The 17,288-nt window shown below is 44.4% G+C and overlaps 2 long non-coding RNA genes across 2 annotated transcripts; both read left to right on the top strand.

Annotated features, from left to right (window-relative positions):
• Positions 1–1,802: 1,802 nt before the first annotated feature.
• On the top strand, positions 1,803–7,429 carry LOC127004252 (uncharacterized). Its single transcript, XR_007757719.1, has 3 exons — positions 1,803–2,701; positions 7,115–7,193; positions 7,413–7,429. It is a non-coding gene; the product is annotated as an uncharacterized LOC127004252 (long non-coding RNA).
• A 1,456-nt stretch (positions 7,430–8,885) lies between these two features.
• Positions 8,886–13,831, top strand: LOC127004310 (uncharacterized). The gene is made up of 5 exons (XR_007757750.1): positions 8,886–10,105; positions 10,312–10,486; positions 11,864–12,049; positions 12,577–12,677; positions 13,603–13,831. It is a non-coding gene; the product is annotated as an uncharacterized LOC127004310 (long non-coding RNA).
• Positions 13,832–17,288: the final 3,457 nt, after the last annotated feature.

Genomic DNA, 17,288 nt, shown 5'->3' with positions numbered 1-17,288 from the left:
CATTTTAATAGCGGCGATGATATTGTGCTTGGTTCTGTGTGTTAGTGAGGATAGGCTATCACTGGTTAGCTGGTATTGGTAGAGCGGGGCACCACCACAGTGAAATATATCAAGTTATTTATATTACAGCAACACTTACAATTTAACTCATCCGTTTCCCTTGAAGCAATAGTTCTAACACCTTTAATTTAATGATTGAATGTTTCCTTCCTTCTTTTTTCATTTCCTTGTTTTCTCTTTCACCCATTTTCTCTGATTCCTCGTTTTTCTTCAGTTTTCTCTCTCCTCCTCTTCCTCCTCCTCTGTCTTCATCCCTTCCTTCCTTTTAATAAGTCCAAGTTATCTTTTGCGTGACGTTCTTTCTGGTGGTCAAATCTTGCATTTATTTCCTTTCGTTCATTCTCTCTCCTCCTCCTCCTCCTCCTCCTGTCTTTCTTTATCCTTTCCTTTCTTTTAATAAGTCCAAGTTATCTTTTGCTTAATTAACGTTTATAATTATTTCTGGTGGTCAAATCTTGCATCTCATTTCCTTTCGTTCATTCTCTCTCCTCCTCCTCCTCCTCCTCCTCCTCCTCTGTCCTTCTTTATCCTTTCCTTTCCTTTAATAAGTCCAAGTTATCTTTTGCTTAATTAACGTTTATAATTCTTTCTGGTGGTCAAATCTTGCATCTCATTTCCTTTCGTTCATTCTCTCTCCTCCTCCTCCTCCTCCTCTGTCTATCTTCATTCCATCCTTCCTTTTAATAAGTCCAAGTTATCTTTTGCTTAATTACCGTTTATAATTCTTTCTGGTGGTCAAATCTTGCATCTCATTTTCCTATCGTCCATTCTCTCTCCTCCTCCTCCTGCTCATAATCCAATTCCTTCTATTCTCCTTTATTCCTTTTTCACTTTCCCTCCTTCCCTTTTCCATTCCCCCTCCCCGACTTTCCTCCATTCTTTCCTCCTCTATTCTTCCTTCATCTCCTTCTCCTTTTTCTCCTTTCACTCCTCCTCCTCTGTCTATCTTCATCCCTTCCTTCCTTTTAATTAATGTCTAAGTTATCTTTTGCTCAAGGTTCTTTCCAGTGTGTTTGTGGTGCCCGGCTCTGCTTGCTAGTTTGTTTTGTCACTGTATAATTGTCAATCCTAGTTTTTGTCATTGTATAATTGTCAATCCTAGTTTTTGTCATTGTATAATTGTCAATCCTAGTTTTTGTCACTATAATTGTCAGTCCTAGTTTGCTTTGTCCCTGTATAATGGTCGGTCCCAGCCAGGCGCCTCTTCCATGTAAAGATCTCGGCAGCTTCAAGCCTTGCCGATATCTCAATCCGTACGTGAATGTAAATTAACCGAAATCCTTGTTACTAAGCTCTGCATGGTGCTCTCTAACTTAATGCTTCTTTAAATTTTCAGTCTCACTTAACTTCCGGGGTTAGTAATATATTTTGCCATAAGTTAACTCCCCGTGATGGCCAGTTTCATGTAATATATATAAGTAATTTGCCTTTTGCATGGCTGTAATTCTGCATCCGTGTCTAAGGCCCAGTTTCACAGTTCCTCATGATGGGTTAGTAAGCTCCGAAACCAATACCAGAGCCTTCGAAATTTCCTTGTACGGTGTCTGGAGTTTATATTCAAGTTCACAAATTTGACGAGACTATCCAGGAAAGGTCTTGTGTGTTTATGCTACGAAGGAAAGGGAGGAGAAGGGAGATGAGATTGAGAGAGGAGATCCTGTTTATAATCAAGTTCACAAATTTGACGAGACTATACAGGAAAGGTCTTGTGTGTTTATGGTACGAAGGAAAGGGAGGAGAAGGGAGATGAGATTGGGGGACGAGTGAGCCGAGATCCTGTTTATATTCAAGTTCACAAATTTGACGAGACTCGGTATACAGGAAAGGTCTTATATTGTCATGATACGAAGGAAAGGGAAGAGAAGGGAGATGAGATTGGGAGACGAGTGAGCCGAGATCCTGTTTATATTCAAGTTCACAAATTTGACGAGACTATACAGGAAAGGTCTTATATTGTCATGATACGAAGGAAAGGGAGGAGAAGGGAGATGAGATTGGGAGACGAGTGAGCCGAGATCCTGTTTATATTCAAGTTCACAAATTTGACAAGACTATACAGGAAAAGCTGTGTTTATGATATGAAGGAAAGGGAAGAGAAGGGAGATGAGTAAGCTGAGATCCTGTTTATATTCAAGTCCACAAATTTGACGACACAATACAGGAAAAGCTCTTTGTATTTAGTGTGTCATCGAAGACCGCGCCATTTTGAACAGTATGGGATTCTATAGCTTGGTTCAGGAGTGTTACAAAGACTGTGATGGACTGTGGAAGCGGCCCTTAATGTTCCCTGTTCTAATATGCCTCTCTGTTTTTGCAGGATGCCGCGGACGGACCATGCAGAGGACTCATCGCGACGACACCAACGGTTTGGTTAAGTGGGTTCTCTTGTGTGTGCGTCTGTGTGTGAATGGCAGGCCTGTCGTATGATTGTGTGTGTGTGTGCGTTGGCGTTATGCCTTCGCACTATTATTTTGTTAGGATGTATTTTTGTGTGTGAACTTTTTGCACGTAATCTTTTTTTATACCCATAGCTAGCGTTTGTTTGTGTGGCAGTGTTCCGGGAGATGGACGCCGGGGGACATGGGCTTGGGGAGGCGCACATGACCTCCTCTGTCCGTGACCTCTTCAGCTGGGGAGACCGGTAAGCATTTTGATATAGTTGTGTGGATAATGGATATTGTTTTTTACAGCTAAAGAAACCACTCTAGGGCAACGAGAAAATAGGTTTAGAAAAAGCCCGTTGACTTGATTTTCCACCAAGTTTAGTAGAAAACACTCACTTGTCAATCCTGTGTTGTGAGAATTACTGTTTGGAACACTCTCATACACGGGAGATTTTATTGCGGCTGGTGGTCGCAGTGAGCGTTTAGCACCACCAGCAAATACGCCTAACGCCCACTGCAAGCGTTTAGCAATGAAAGGGTTAAGTTGGACTGGTTATATGTATATTGATACATTCAAATGAAGGTTTAGAGTGTAACCACTGATGGTACATGAGTCAGGATCATCAAAATCATCCAAAAAAATCAGCATCTATATCCTCAGCTGCCAAAGGAGTCATTTCCTCCGGCTCAAGAGGTCTCTTACTCCTTGACATGATAGACTATAATAATAAAAGAAACTAGGAAAAATGCAAAAATTCCCAGTGTCAGCTGATGTGCGTTGCATATCCAACAAACCACAAGGGTGACTGTCCTTGAGAGGCAATGTCGGCAAGTGTCCGGGGGGTTTGAGATGCCTAATAATAATTTTTGTTCATTTTGTCAGTAGTAAGGAATCGTCTATTTTTTTGGGGGGGTCGGCCCAGCCCGTTCTGGCGCAGGCGAGTGTTTATAGTGGCGCCATGATACTATCTAATGAGGGCAAATGAGAGCAAACGTCTATACACAGACGCGCCGACAAAAAGTCCCAATTTCCAAACGTCTCTATATAGATCCTCCGCCGGGAAGGGCTTAACCCGTGGGTGTCGGCAATGGGAAAGCCGAGAAGTGGCCGAGAAATGGCAAAATTACACTGCATTTTGAGACTAAGAAAAGAGCATGGAACGTACATCAGAGCACTTGCTCCTCTCATAACTATAAAGCCATTAAGAATATTTCTTTTACTCAAACTCCACTCTGTGTGGTGTTTGTCACAAAATAAACAGTCTTGTGACGCGTGACATCTAGCCGAGAGTCGCTTGTTGTCTACTTTAAAGAATTTGACGAGTGATTACTGTATGGATAGCTAATTCAGTCTGCCGTGACCTTACTGCACCACCTATCATGCATGGTGGGTTGGGGTATGCCACAACCACCTACAATTAGCTTGAATCAAGGGTTTTATGGCGAGCCCTTTTTAGGGTCCACCGTACCACAGCCATGACTCGTGAAACCCCAGAAAAGGGTCTGCCGATGTTCTTGGGTTAATTGTTGTTCCTTCAGAGACCAAAGTTATGAGCGGCCGAAAGAGAGGTCAGTTTCGGGAGGAGAGGTGTCTCGATACGTCATTCCTCGTGAGAGAATACAAATCAAAGGCAGAAGGAGATATAGACACAGGAAGGATGCTCCAGAGTTTACCAGTGTAAGGGATGAAAGAATGAAGATGCTGGTTAAAAACTCTTGCATAAGGGGTTTGGACAGTATAGGGATGAAAGAATGAAGATGCTGGTTAACTCTTGCATAAGGGGTTTGGACAGTATAGGGATGAAAGAATGAAGATGCTGGTTAACTCTTGCATAATGGGTTGGACAGTATAGGGATGAAAGAATGAAGATGCTGGTTAACTCTTGAATAATGTGTTGGACAGTATAGGGATGAAAGAATGAAGCTGGTTGTTAACTCTTGCATAAGGGGTTTGGACAGTATTGGGATGAAAGAATGAAGATGCTGGTTAACTCTTGCATAAGGGGTTTGGACAGTATAGGGATGAAAGAATGAAGATGCTGGTTAACTTGCATAATGGGTTGGACAGTATAGGGATGAAAGAATGAAGATGCTGGTTAACTCTTGCATAAGGGGTTGGACAGTATAGGGATGAAAGAATGAAGATGCTGGTTAACTCTTGCATAAGGGGTTTGGACAGTATGGGGATGAAAGAATGAAGATGCTGGTTAACTCTTGCATAATGGGTTTGGACAGTATAGGGATGAAAGAATGAAGATGCTGGTTAACTTGCATAATGGGTTGGACAGTATAGGGATGAAAGAATGAAGATGCTGGTTAACTCTTGCATAAGGGGTTTGGACAGTATAGGGATGAAAGAATGAAGATGCTGGTTAACTCTTGCATAAGGGGTTGGACAGTATAGGGATGAAAGAATGAAGATGCTGGTTAACTTGCATAATGGGTTTGGACAGTATAGGGATGAAAGAATGAAGATGCTGGTTAACTCTTGCATAATGGGTTGGACAGTATTGGGATGAAAGAATGAAGATGCTGGTTAACTCTTGCATAAGGGGTTTGGACAGTATAGGGATGAAAGAATGAAGATGCTGGTTAACTCTTGCATAAGGGGTTGGACAGTATTGGGTATATGTAAGAGTAGTATTTATATATATGTGTGAAAAATTATTTAAATGAGTATATAATGTTAGGAATTGCAAAAATGATTATATATGCATAATAGAGGAGATCAGTGATGATTTGACCATTTCTAGTTAAGAAAAATTCAGTTAAGTACGTGAGAGATAGAGATGGAATTTATATATTCTTAAAAATACTTAAAACTACTTATCCTCCCTAATTTATATCTTTCCCGTACTTAATTAAATTTTGGCATTACAATTTTTTTGACCTTAACCCGGTGGTTGTGGTAGCAGCGTGGGTCATGTATCTTAATGGTCCCTCCAAGCGAGAAAAATGAGAAAAATCACCCTCACACAAACCATTTCATAATATATATCAAAGCATTTGTGATCAGATTATGCATCATCTATTTCGGGGAGTTTAAATCATGGCACAAATTTGGCCCGTCGCTGCTACACGGTAAAGCCACAAATTTGGCCCATCGCTGCTTCACAGTAAAGCCATAAATTTGGCCCGTCGCTGCTACACGGTAAAGCCACAAATTATAGCCGGGAGCATTCTGGACCATCTAGAAAAGCATAATTTAATTCATGATTCACAGCATAGGTTCACAAAGGATAGGTCTTGCCTTACTAGTTGTCCTTCTACACTAAAGTAATCGAGGCGGTTGAGCGAGATGAAAACTATGACATATTGTATCTAGATTTCAGTAAAGCGTTCGACAAAGTCCCTCATCACCGGCTATTACTAAAATTACAGGCTCACGGCGTAGCTGGTAAAGTTTTGAACTGGATCAGGGCATGGCTCAGTGGTAGGAAGCAGAGAGTGCAAATCAATGGTAAAAAATCTGAATGGGGCAGTGTTACGAGTGGAGTCCCACAAGGGTCGGTGCTGGGTCCTCTGCTTTTTATTATTTACATCAATGACTTGACACAGGAATTAGTAGTGATGTCAGCAAGTTCACAGATGATACCAAGATCGGTAATCCAATCAGACAGGGACGCTACCGTTCTCCAGGATGAGTTTGACAGACTATATGATTGGGCGGGGAAGTGTCAGATGGAATTCAATGTTGGGAAGTGTAGCATTCTGAGTGTAGGTAGGAATCATCCCTCACACAATTACTCCTTAAATGGCACTCCTCTAAGCAGGTCTGGGCTTGAGAGAGACTTAGGAGTCCTAGTGAGCGCTGACCTCCGTCCTAGGGCTCAATGCATTCAGGCCAAAAATTGGGCCAACAGAGTACTTGGTTTCATCTCAAGGAGCGTAAGCAATAGGAGCGCTGAAGTCATCCTCAAACTTTACTTAGCACTAGTTAGACCTCATCTCGATTATGCGGTTCAGTTCTGGTCCCCCTACTATAGAATGGATATCAAGGTGTTAGAATCTGTACAGAGGAGGATGACAAAGATGATTCAGGGGGTGAGAAACTTGCCTTATGAAGACAGGCTGAAGCAGTTAAATCTACACTCGCTAGAAAGGCGAAGGTTGCGAGGAGACTTGATCGAAGTCTATAAATGGATGAAGGGATTTAATAAAGGGGATGTCAATAAGTTTTTGATAGTAAAAGAGCCAGGTAGGACACGTGGCAATGGTTTTAAGTTAGACAAATTCAGATTCAACAAAGACATAGGCAAGAATTGGTTTACTAACAGAGTGGTGGATGAGTGGAACAGGCTTGGGGGCCATGTTGTGGGTGCCAATACCATAGATACATTCAAGAAGAGGTTAGATAAAGCCATGGCCTTGTATAGCCTAACCAGCCTCTTGCAGACTCCTTATGTTCTTAACTCTTGCATAAGGAGTTTGGACACACAAACCATTTCATAATATATATCAAAGCATTTGTGATCAGATTATGCATCATCTATTTTGGGGGGTTTAAATATCATGGCACAAACTTGGCCCATCGCTGCTACACGGTAAAGCCACAAACTTGGCCCGTCACTGCTGCCGGGTTAATGGAGCAGCCACCTGTGTCTGAGCCAAGATGTCTGGATGTCTCTGCCGCTGCCTCTCCGCATGTCTGAGTCTCCCTGTACTTCCAGTGTGTTGCCCCGCCTGGAGAGACACGTTGATGGAGGTGGCCGTGTGTGTCACCCTTTGCCTGTATCCTCTGGCGCCCAGGTAAACAATGATAATGATTATGATCATACCAATAATAGTAATGAATATAATAATACCAATAATAGTAATGAATATAACAATACCAATAATAGTAATGAAATGATAATCAGTCAAATAACAAGATCATTAAATACTGTTGCTCTTGTATAATTTTCATAGTGTGTCTAATTCTCCGTCACTGTCTCCTGGGTTGTGTCTAAGTCGGTCTTGTTCTTTCAGAGGCGCGTAAGCGGAGCATCGGCGCAGCGGGAGCAGCACGTCAGGGTGTAGGGTGTTTGTTTAGCTGGTGTAGGGTGTTAGGGTGTTAGGGTGTTAGGTGTAACAACGGTTGGCTCTTTCACAGAACGGGTGTGACTCCGTTCTGCGTTTGAGTCTTCCACCTTCAGACGGTCTCCCTCCGAGATGTCTGAAGTTTTTTTTGTCGGTTTTCTCCGTAGGAGGAAGCCGACTCTAGCTACTCTGGCCTCTCTTCCGGGGGTCAGAGCGGTCGGGCTCTGCTTGGCCAGGCGTTAGTCTTTCGCGTTGTCTCCGCCGACGTTTTGCCAGACTCTTCCGTAAGGTTGAGCCTGGCTTTTTTATTAGGTGGATCAGGCTGCCTTCTTCCAAGGAGTCTGATGGGAGTGGAGTCTTTTTTTTGGTGTATGTCTGTGGGTACTTAGTGGGTAAGGGAGGGTGGGGTAGAATGGTTGGTGGGCTGGAAGTGGGTTGGGGGATGAGCCTCCTGGGATTTGGGTTGTGTCGAGCCTTACCGCCTGGTGTGTTGGGTAACCTTCACGCCAGGGGGGGGGTGCCAAGACCATATCCATTTCCTGGGCAGGGCGATTCCCCTTTCCCATGCCAACTGGCCCTCCTCCGTCTGCCTCCCCAAACCCCCGCTGAGTACTTGTGTGTGTTATTTTATTTAGGTTGTCTTTTTTTCTATGCCTTTTCCCGTGTGTTTATACCCAATAGCTAGCGTGTGTGTGTGTGTGTGGCAGTCCGGAGGCGCGTGCAGAGGACATCACATCACGTCACTACGGTATATCCACGGTATTTGGTTTAGTGTGTGCTGTGTGTTTGTGTGTGATGGCAGGCCTGCCGTGTGTTTGACCTTTGCTGTGTGTTGCTGTGTGACTGCTAGGATTTCATTTCTATGCATGTTTTTTTCCCCATAACCCCCTTCCTCCCTAGCTCTTTAGCTGTTGGCGCTGGGTGGATGCTGCCGGGCGACCAACGGCGGTGGTGGTGTGCAACAGGGAGCTGCTGAGGTTTGGGGTAGCACTACGGTGCAGGTTATGTAGGGTGTGTGAGTTTTTTTTTTGTGTGAGTGTCTTTTTTTTGTGTGGGGACTTAGCTAATCACTGTGTCAGGAAGGCATGGGCGTGGCCGTCTGTCCATCAGGCCGACGGGCGGGTGTGCCACCTGGCAGTCAGGCTAGCAGGTGACAGGCAAGCTATTTGGTGGTCAGGCTGTCAGTCGGGCCATCAGATAGGTAGGCAGGCCACCTTGCGGTCGGGTTGTCGGGCGGGCACCCCACCCTCGGTCAGGTAGGCAGGCAGCAGCGTCTACGTTCCGCCGCACTGACGCTCGTCGTACCTCTGCTCGCACGCTTGCGGGCGGGTTGGGGGCGGGGGGCGGATGGGCGGACGGGCGGGCGTACGTGGGAACGGGCGGGCGGACGGGTGGTCGGGCGGTTAGGGAGTCGAACAACGCTTGAAAGACGCGCAGATAGATGTCAGATTCTCCCGTAGGGAGGTCTGGCAAGGTGTTAGTTTAGGCGGCGGAGTTGTACGCGGGCCAGTCTGTGTTACAGCTTTGCCGCCAGGGTAGCTCCTTCCGAGTTACTGAGGACCAGTTTTCCTCACAGGAGGAGGCTGGTGGGGCCTAGGGTGTTAGGGGTACAACGGTTGGCTCTTTCACAGAACGGGTGTTTTCCGTTCTGCGTTTGAGTCTGCCGCCTTTGGGCGTCTCCCTCTGAGATGTCGGTTAGGATTTCTTTTTTTTATATGTCCGTGTGTGTAACTGTTGCCTTTTAGCCTGTTGTGTTCCTGAGCAGCAAGAAGAGGCGGCTGTGGTGACCCGCCCGATGCGGAAGGCTTCTGGGCCCTGTCGGCGGGGGCGCACCTCTCTGGCTGACTGGTTGACCAGGCTTTGACCAGGTGGCCGGGGAGGCGCATCCTCGCTGGGCGGGGTCTGGGGGCCCTCCGTCTTGGGGAGGTCGCTGCAGCAGGAGGAGGTAACTACTGCTGGTTTTGTAAGGCATTGTGGTTGAGAGCACCTTGCAGCTGTAACGCGAATTTCGTTCCGTAATAAACAATGTACCGCCATGCTGCCTGTCCTTCCTCCCTCCCAGCACTGTGTACGTCTGTGTGTGTGTGTGTTGCTTAATTCTCCCTCACTGCACTGTGCGTCTGTGTGCGTGTTGCTTAATTCTCCCTCACTGCACTGTGCGTACGTCTGTGTGTGTGTGTTGCTTAATTCTCCCTCACTGCACTGTGCGTACGTCTGTGTGTGTGTGTTGCTTAATTCTCCCTCACTGCACTGTGCATACGTCTGTGTGTGTGTGTTGCTCTGTCTCTCTCTCTCAATCTCTCTCTCTGTCTCTGTCTGTCTCTGTCTGTCTCTCTATCTCTCAATCTCTCTCTGTGTCTTTCTCTCTCTCTAGTTAGTAAAGAACGGGCAACGTTTGCCATGGAAGACTCTACAGTATAAGACTCTACAGTATACATAAGACTACAGTGTACATCCCAACCCTCTACGGCCGTTGCTGCTCCACCCGGGCATTACCACATCCACCCGGGTCTACAAGAAACCTCCACGGCCGAGCCTCAACCACAGAACACACCGCTACGGTTGATGAGGTTCCACGCCCCGGACTACCGCCATGTTAGCCTCGATAATAGTCCTCGGCGCACTTGTTCTGAGACGTCCTGGTGAGTGAGTGTCCTAATTGCTTTTACTGATAATGTCGCAGGTATCCGATGGTTCAGGTGTGATGTCAGATATTTTTGTTATTGTGTCGTAAATATCCAGTGATTATTTCCGAGTCGCTGAATGTTCATCGCACACAGTTTGTCTTTGAGTAAAAACACTGATTAATATCCATGATCGGTTAGGTTACGAACTCCCTCAATTTCAGACTGGAGAGCTACACAACACTGGTCATCTGCTGAGTGGTTGATTTCCTGGTCTACCGGCCCCTGGAGGAGTGGTCAATTTCCTGGTCTACCGTGGATATGAGTGGTTGATTCCCTGGTTTACCCCTGGATGACGCGGCTGTTCCTATGCAGGGGAAGACTCACACAAGCGATAAGGTAAGGTTTTAATGGCTGGGCTTGCAAGAAGTTTTAATAGCTGGGTTCAAGAGAGGTTTTAATAGCTGGGTTTACAAGATGTTTTAATAGCTGGGTTCAAGAGAGGTTTTAATAGCTGGGTTTACAAGATGTTTTAATAGCTGGGTTCAAGAGAGGTTTTAATAGCTGGGTTTACAAGAGGTTTTAATAGCTGGGTTCAAGAGAGGTTTTAATAGCTGGGTTCAAGAGAGGTTTTAATAGCTGGGTTCAAGAGAGGTTTTAATAGCTGGGTTCAAGAGAGGTTTTAATAGCTGGGTTCAAGAGAGGTTTTACTAGCTGGGTTCAAGAGAGGTTTTAATAGCTGGGTTCAAGAGAGGTTTTAATAGCTGGGTTCAAGAGAGGTTTTAATAGCTGGGTTCAAGAGAGGTTTTAATAGCTGGGTTCAAGAGAGGTTTTAATAGCTGGGTTCAAGAGAGGTTTTAATAGCTGGGTTCAAGAGGTTTTAATGGCTGGGTTCAAGAGAGGTTTTAATAGCTGGGTTCAAGAGAGGTTTTAATAGCTGGGTTCAAGAGGTTTTAATAGCTGGGTTCAAGAGAGGTTTTAATAGCTGGGTTCAAGAGAGGTTTTAATAGCTGGGTTCAAGAGAGGTTTTAATAGCTGGGTTCAAGAGAGGTTTTAATAGCTGGGTTTACAAGAGGTTTTAATAGCTGGGTTTACAAGATGTTTTAATAGCTGGGTTTACAAGAGGTTTTAATAGCTGGGTTTACAAGAGGTTTTAATAGCTGGGTTTACAAGAGGTTTTAATAGCTGGGTTCAAGAGAGGTTTTAATAGCTGGGTTTACAAGAGGTTTTAATAGCTGGGTTCAAGAGAGGTTTTAATAGCTGGGTTCAAGAGAGGTTTTAATAGCTGGGTTCAAGAGAGGTTTTAATAGCTGGGTTCAAGAGAGGTTTTAATAGCTGGGTTTACAAGAGAGGTTGTAATGGCTGGGTTTACAAGATGTTTTAATAGCTGGGTTCAAGAGAGGTTTTACTAGCTGGGTTCAAGAGAGGTTTTACTGGCTGGGTTTACAAGAGGTTTTAATAGCTGGGTTCAAGAGAGGTTTTAATAGCTGGGTTCAAGAGAGGTTTTAATAGCTGGGTTCAAGAGAGGTTTTAATAGCTGGGTTCAAGAGAGGTTTTAATAGCTGGGTTCAAGAGAGGTTTTAATAGCTGGATTCAAGAGAGGTTTTAATAGCTGGGTTTACAAGAGGTTTTAATGGCTGGGTTTACAAGAGGTTTTAATAGCTGGGTTCACAAGAGGTTTTAATGGTACATATCTACTGAATGTTGCTGTGTTACATATCTTTACATGCTCTCAGGGTAAGGAGTGTTCTGATATGGTGCCTTCCCCCTCCCCAGCACCTGTCGGACCTGGAGACTCCCCCCTGAGCCTGACGGTGGAGCTGTGGGCCCTGCACCAGACCCCCACACCCCCCCCCACACCACCCAGAGCAGGGGCAGGGCGTTGAGACTCCCCCCACAGGCTAAGACAGGGAGGGACTTGAAGATCCAGGTTTTTGTCATCTGCACAGGAGTTGACACATGGTATTTGGGAGTAGCGAGTAGCGGGCTTTTTTTTTATATAGTTTCCTTTTTTGTGTGTGCCCTTGAGCTGTCTCCTTTGTTGTAGAAAAAAATACTTGACAAGGCTTTCATAGGTGTTTGGGGCATTTCCATGGGTAGTTTGATGACCCTGGTGGTAGTCTGACCCTTCCTCTGTGCAATGAACTTGAAAAAAACACTCATAAAAATGCAGATATTGACCCAGTAGCAGCGGGGATCATGTTTCTTAATGGTCCCTCTAAGCGAGAAAAATGAGAAAAAATTGCCCCTCACACAAACCATTTCATATATATCAAAACATTTGCGATCAGATTATGTATCATCTATTTTTTGGGGTTTATATCATGGCACAAATTTGGCCTGTCGCTGCTACACGGTAAAGCCACAAATTTGGCCCATCACTGCTACCAGGTTAACCTCATTATCGTGTTAAAATCCCTGTATCTTACTGTTATCTTCCTCTCCCTCTATATTATTTATCGATCTCTCTCTTTCTCTCTCTCCCACAGATGTCTAAGGTTTCGCCCATGCAGCTGAAGGGTGCCAATGCCTACACATGCATCGACCACAGGTGTGCGCTGGACATTGCCTACAATTCATGGTGCAAATGGTATGTTGGAGGAATTCTTTGATGTATTTGAGGGACTGGGATGCCTGCTGGATGGTACAGGTAAATTACTTGGCTGAGAGAGCCCGGGTTCAATTCCCGGGCAGAGTGGAAAAATTTGGGCGGCTTTTCCGATACCCTACGCCCCTGTCCACCCAGCAGTGAATGGGTACCAGGTATTAATCGGGGGTTGTGTCCCGTCTCCTGGGGTCTGTTCCCTTCTCCTATAATCCTTTCCTCTTCTGTCTCTCTCCGGCATATGACCACAGATGTTGCACCCACTAAACAAAACTTTTCTTCCTTCCCCTTCTGTCTCTCTCCGGCATATGACCACAGATGTTGCACCCACTAAACAAAACTTTCCAACTTTCCAACAGTTGAATTACAGTTTGGTCCAAGTGTTGTCCCTGTGGCTCACCCTCCTAGAGAAATACCTGTTGCTCTGAGGGATAAACTTAAGAAGGAATTAGACCATATGGAAAGACTAGGTGTCATTGTTGAAGAAAATGAACCCACAGATTGGCTCAATAGTAAGGTTATTACATGTGGCATCCTTGTGTGTTACAGCTAATATATATACTGTGTCATCTGCATATAAAAGTAGTGGATAGGAAACACTAATTGACATACCATTTACATAACATAAGAATAAAATAGCTCCCAGGATTTATATATATTTATTTATTTTCTTTTAATCAAGGTTTTAGTAAGAAGAGGAACCCTGTACCCTGCCTTCCACTACACACACACACACACACACACACACACACACAAACACACACACAAAAAAAATATATATATATATAAATAAAAAAATAGCCCAGTGATTTTTCCATTTCTTTACTCGCCTCCTAAAACATAACCCACCCTCGTTTGACCCCACCATGACCTCTTGCGACCTAACCTAACCTGACCTGACCTTTCCCAGGGAGTGTCGGCGGAGATCGAGCTGTCTGAAGGTTGGCAGCCGGGTCAAGCTCGCCTCGGACAAGGAGTTCTGTGAGATGTGCTCGGCGGATGTTGTTGACCTCGGCCACATCAATGCTACTAAGGTGGTGGAGGTGTGGAAACTACATCTACATTGACGACGGACTCAAGGAGATCCCTGAGACTACTATTATTACTATTACTACTATGTGTTCTATTAAATCCTCTATACTGCTACTATGTGTACTATTGAATCCCTTATATAGTACTTCCATGACAGCTGATCTACTACTACTACTACTATGACCACTCAATCCCTGGTAAGTACAATGTCATTATCATCATCATTATTTAGGTTAAGGTCCATTTAATTCAATCTTCCTGAGCGGTTGGACGCTTTATGGCTCTCCTCCATTCTACTCTGTCTTCTGCCCAGTGCTTATACGGTCCTGTCAATCCCAAGTCTTCCTGTACACACCTTCTCCACGTTTTCCTAGGTCTACCAACTGGTCTCCTTCCTTCTACCTCCATTCTGCTATGTCTTCTGCCCAATGCTCATCCAATCCCATCACTGCTAAGTCTTCCTGTATGCACCTTCTCCATGTTTTTCTAGGTCTACCAACTGGTCTTCCTTCTACCTCCATTCTGCTATGTCTTCTGCCCAATGCTCATCCAATCCCATCAGTGCCAAGTCTTCCTGTACACACCTTCTCCATGTTTTCCTAGGTCTACCAACTGGTCTCCTTCCTTCTACCTCCAATCTCTCCAACACTCCCAGCACTGTATCCTCCCCTGCTCTCTTTACATGTCCAAACCATCGGAGTCTTTCCCTTCTGAGCACTGTTTCCAGGTCCTCTACTAAAACTCCCAGCACTGTATCCTCCCCTGCTCTCTTTACATGTCCAAACCATCGGAGTCTTTCCCTTCTGAGCACTGTCTCCAGGTCCTCTACTAAAACTCCCAGCACTGTGTCCTCCCCTGCTCTCTTTACATGTCCAAACCATTGGAGTCTTTCCCTTCTGAGCACTGTTTCCAGGTCCTCTACTAAAACTCCCAGCACTGTGTCCTCCCCTGCTCTCTTTACATGTCCAAACCATTGGAGTCTTTCCCTTCTGAGCACTGTTTTCAGGTCCTCTACTAAAACTCCCAGCACTGTGTCCTCCCCTGCTCTCTTTACATGTCTCTGCCAAATATTTCCCTCTCCCTGCCTCTGTCCCTGCCAAATCACTCTCTCCATACCTGTGTCCCTGCCATATCTCTCCCTCCCTGCCAAATCTAGCCTCTCCTCCTTACCTAACCTACCTTACCCTACTCTAAGCTACCCTAACCTACCTCTCTCTCCACCAGGTTGACAAGCCCGTCCATGGTGAATAAGCCTTGTCCTGCCTGCGCTGAGGTGACCCGTGTGGGCAACGCTACCATGGATGGAGCAGTGGGGGAGGTGGTGGCTGAGTGGATAGCATGATGGCGCCACATTCGGGGCAACGCGAGTTCAATCCCCGCCCGGTGCCACCAAGCTGGGATTTTTCAGCCGCCGCCGAGTGGCTTAAAACTACCCACATGTGAGCAAAATCTGGAAACTTATCTTCGTTACTGGGGCTATTTCCTTGCAAATGGGGACTTTCCTGGGAGAGTATGTCACGGCAAAGCCATTTCTGGTCTCAAAATTGCGATACAGCGCCTACCAGTCGAGATAGCCTTGTCTAGTTCTGTCTCTCTCTTATCTCTGTGTTATGTAAAGGCTGGCCTCTAACAATACATGCAAAAACATATGTAACCGTACCTAATGGGCTATTAAGAAATGTTTCAAATGTTTTAAATGTTTCAAATGTTCTGTCCTTACCTCACAGTTAATTCATTCTTCCTCATATATATATCTTGATTGCCCTCTCATCTTTTTAATTAATCCTCGATCGATCTCTCTAAATCATCCCAGCCAGCTGTTCCTCATAGTGGCTCTCGCACACCTATACACAATTTTCCGTACATACCAAGATACACTTTTAATCGTCAGCCAACTCTAATATAAATTCTTTCTCCCACTCCTCTTTATAATAGTTCTGTCTCTCTCATCTCTGTGTGTTCTGTCCTTACCTCACAGTTCATCATTTCTCTCTATCTCATAATTCTTGCCTTATGTGTAGTTCTGTCTCTCTTATCTCTGTGTGTTCTCTCTTTACCTCACAGTTCATCATTTCTCTCTATCTCATAACTCTTGCCTTATGTCTAGTTCTGTCTCTCTTTGTGTGTTCTGTCTTTACCTCACAGATCATCATTTCTCTCTATCTCATAACTCTTGCCTTATGTCTAGTTCTGTCTCTCTTATCTCTGTGTGTTCTGTCTTTACCTCACAGTTCATCATTTCTCTCTATCTCATAACTCTTGCCTTATGTCTAGTTCTGTCTCTCTTTGTGTGTTCTGTCTTTACCTCACAGATCATCATTTCTCTCTATCTCATAACTCTTGCCTTATGTCTAGTTCTGTCTCTTATCTCTGTGTGTTCTGTCTTTACCTCACAGTTCATCATTTCTCTCTATCTCATAATTCTTGCCTTAATTATGTCTAGTTCTGTCTCTCTTATCTCTGTGTGTTCTGTCTTTACCTCACAGTTCATCATTTCTCTCTATCTCATAATTCTTGCCTTAATTATGTCTAGTTCTGTCTCTCTTTGTGTGTTCTGTCTTTACCTCACAGTTCATCATTTCTCTCTATCTCATAATTCTTGCCTTAATTATGTCTAGTTCTGTCTCTCTTATCTCTGTGTGTTCTGTCTTTACCTCACAGTTCATCATTTCTCTCTATCTCATAATTCTTGCCTTAATTATGTCTAGTTCTGTCTCTCTTATCTCTGTGTGTTCTGTCTTTACCTCCAGTACATCATTTCTCTGTATCTCATAATTCTTGCCTTAATTCTGTCTAGTTCTGTCTCTCTTATCTCTGTGTGTTCTGTCTTTACCTCCAGTACATCATTTCTCTCTATCTCATAATTCTTGCCTTAATTATGTCTAATTCTGTCTCTCTTATCTCTGTGTGTTCTGTCTTTACCTCACAGTTCATCATTTCTCTGTATCTCATAATTCTTTCCTTAATTGTGTCTAGTTCTGTCTCTCTTATCTCTGTGTGTTCTGTCTTTACCTCCAGTACATCATTTCTCTCTATCTCATAACTCTTGCCTTATGTCTAGTTCTGTCTCTAATCTCTGTGTATTCTGTCTTTACCTCCAGTTCATCATTTCTCTCTATCTCATAACTCTTGCCTTATGTCTAGTTCTGTCTCTAATCTCTGTGTATTCTGTCTTTACCTCCAGTTCATCATTTCTCTGTATCTCATAATTGTTGCCTTAATTATGTATGTTTAAATAGTATCAGGAAGTATTTGGTTACCTAACAAAAGCATCAGTTGAGTGAGAAGAATTTACCTCAGCACTGCACCACATTAACCTGTCCACTGTGGTTGGCACGTCATTGGCCTTCACTGGTAGCCTGGTAACGTAACACTCCCATGCCTTTCTCTGCCTCTGTGATAGATAGTGGGGTGTTTATCTTGTGGTATTTGTAAGGGAATGTTGGGGATGGAAAGGGAATGGGAGCCAGTATAAGAGAGAAAGGGAGATTGGAAAGGGGAAAAAATGCAAAGAGAAACTAATAGAGAATCTTGAAGCTCTGCACCTCATTAAATGTCAGGTAA

The sequence above is a fragment of the Eriocheir sinensis genome, chromosome 27 (assembly GCF_024679095.1).
Source record: "Eriocheir sinensis breed Jianghai 21 chromosome 27, ASM2467909v1, whole genome shotgun sequence".
Lineage (NCBI taxonomy): Eukaryota > Metazoa > Arthropoda > Malacostraca > Decapoda > Varunidae > Eriocheir > Eriocheir sinensis.
The sequence above is the reverse complement of the archived record's forward strand: the minus strand, read 5'-3'. Positions and strand labels throughout refer to the sequence as shown.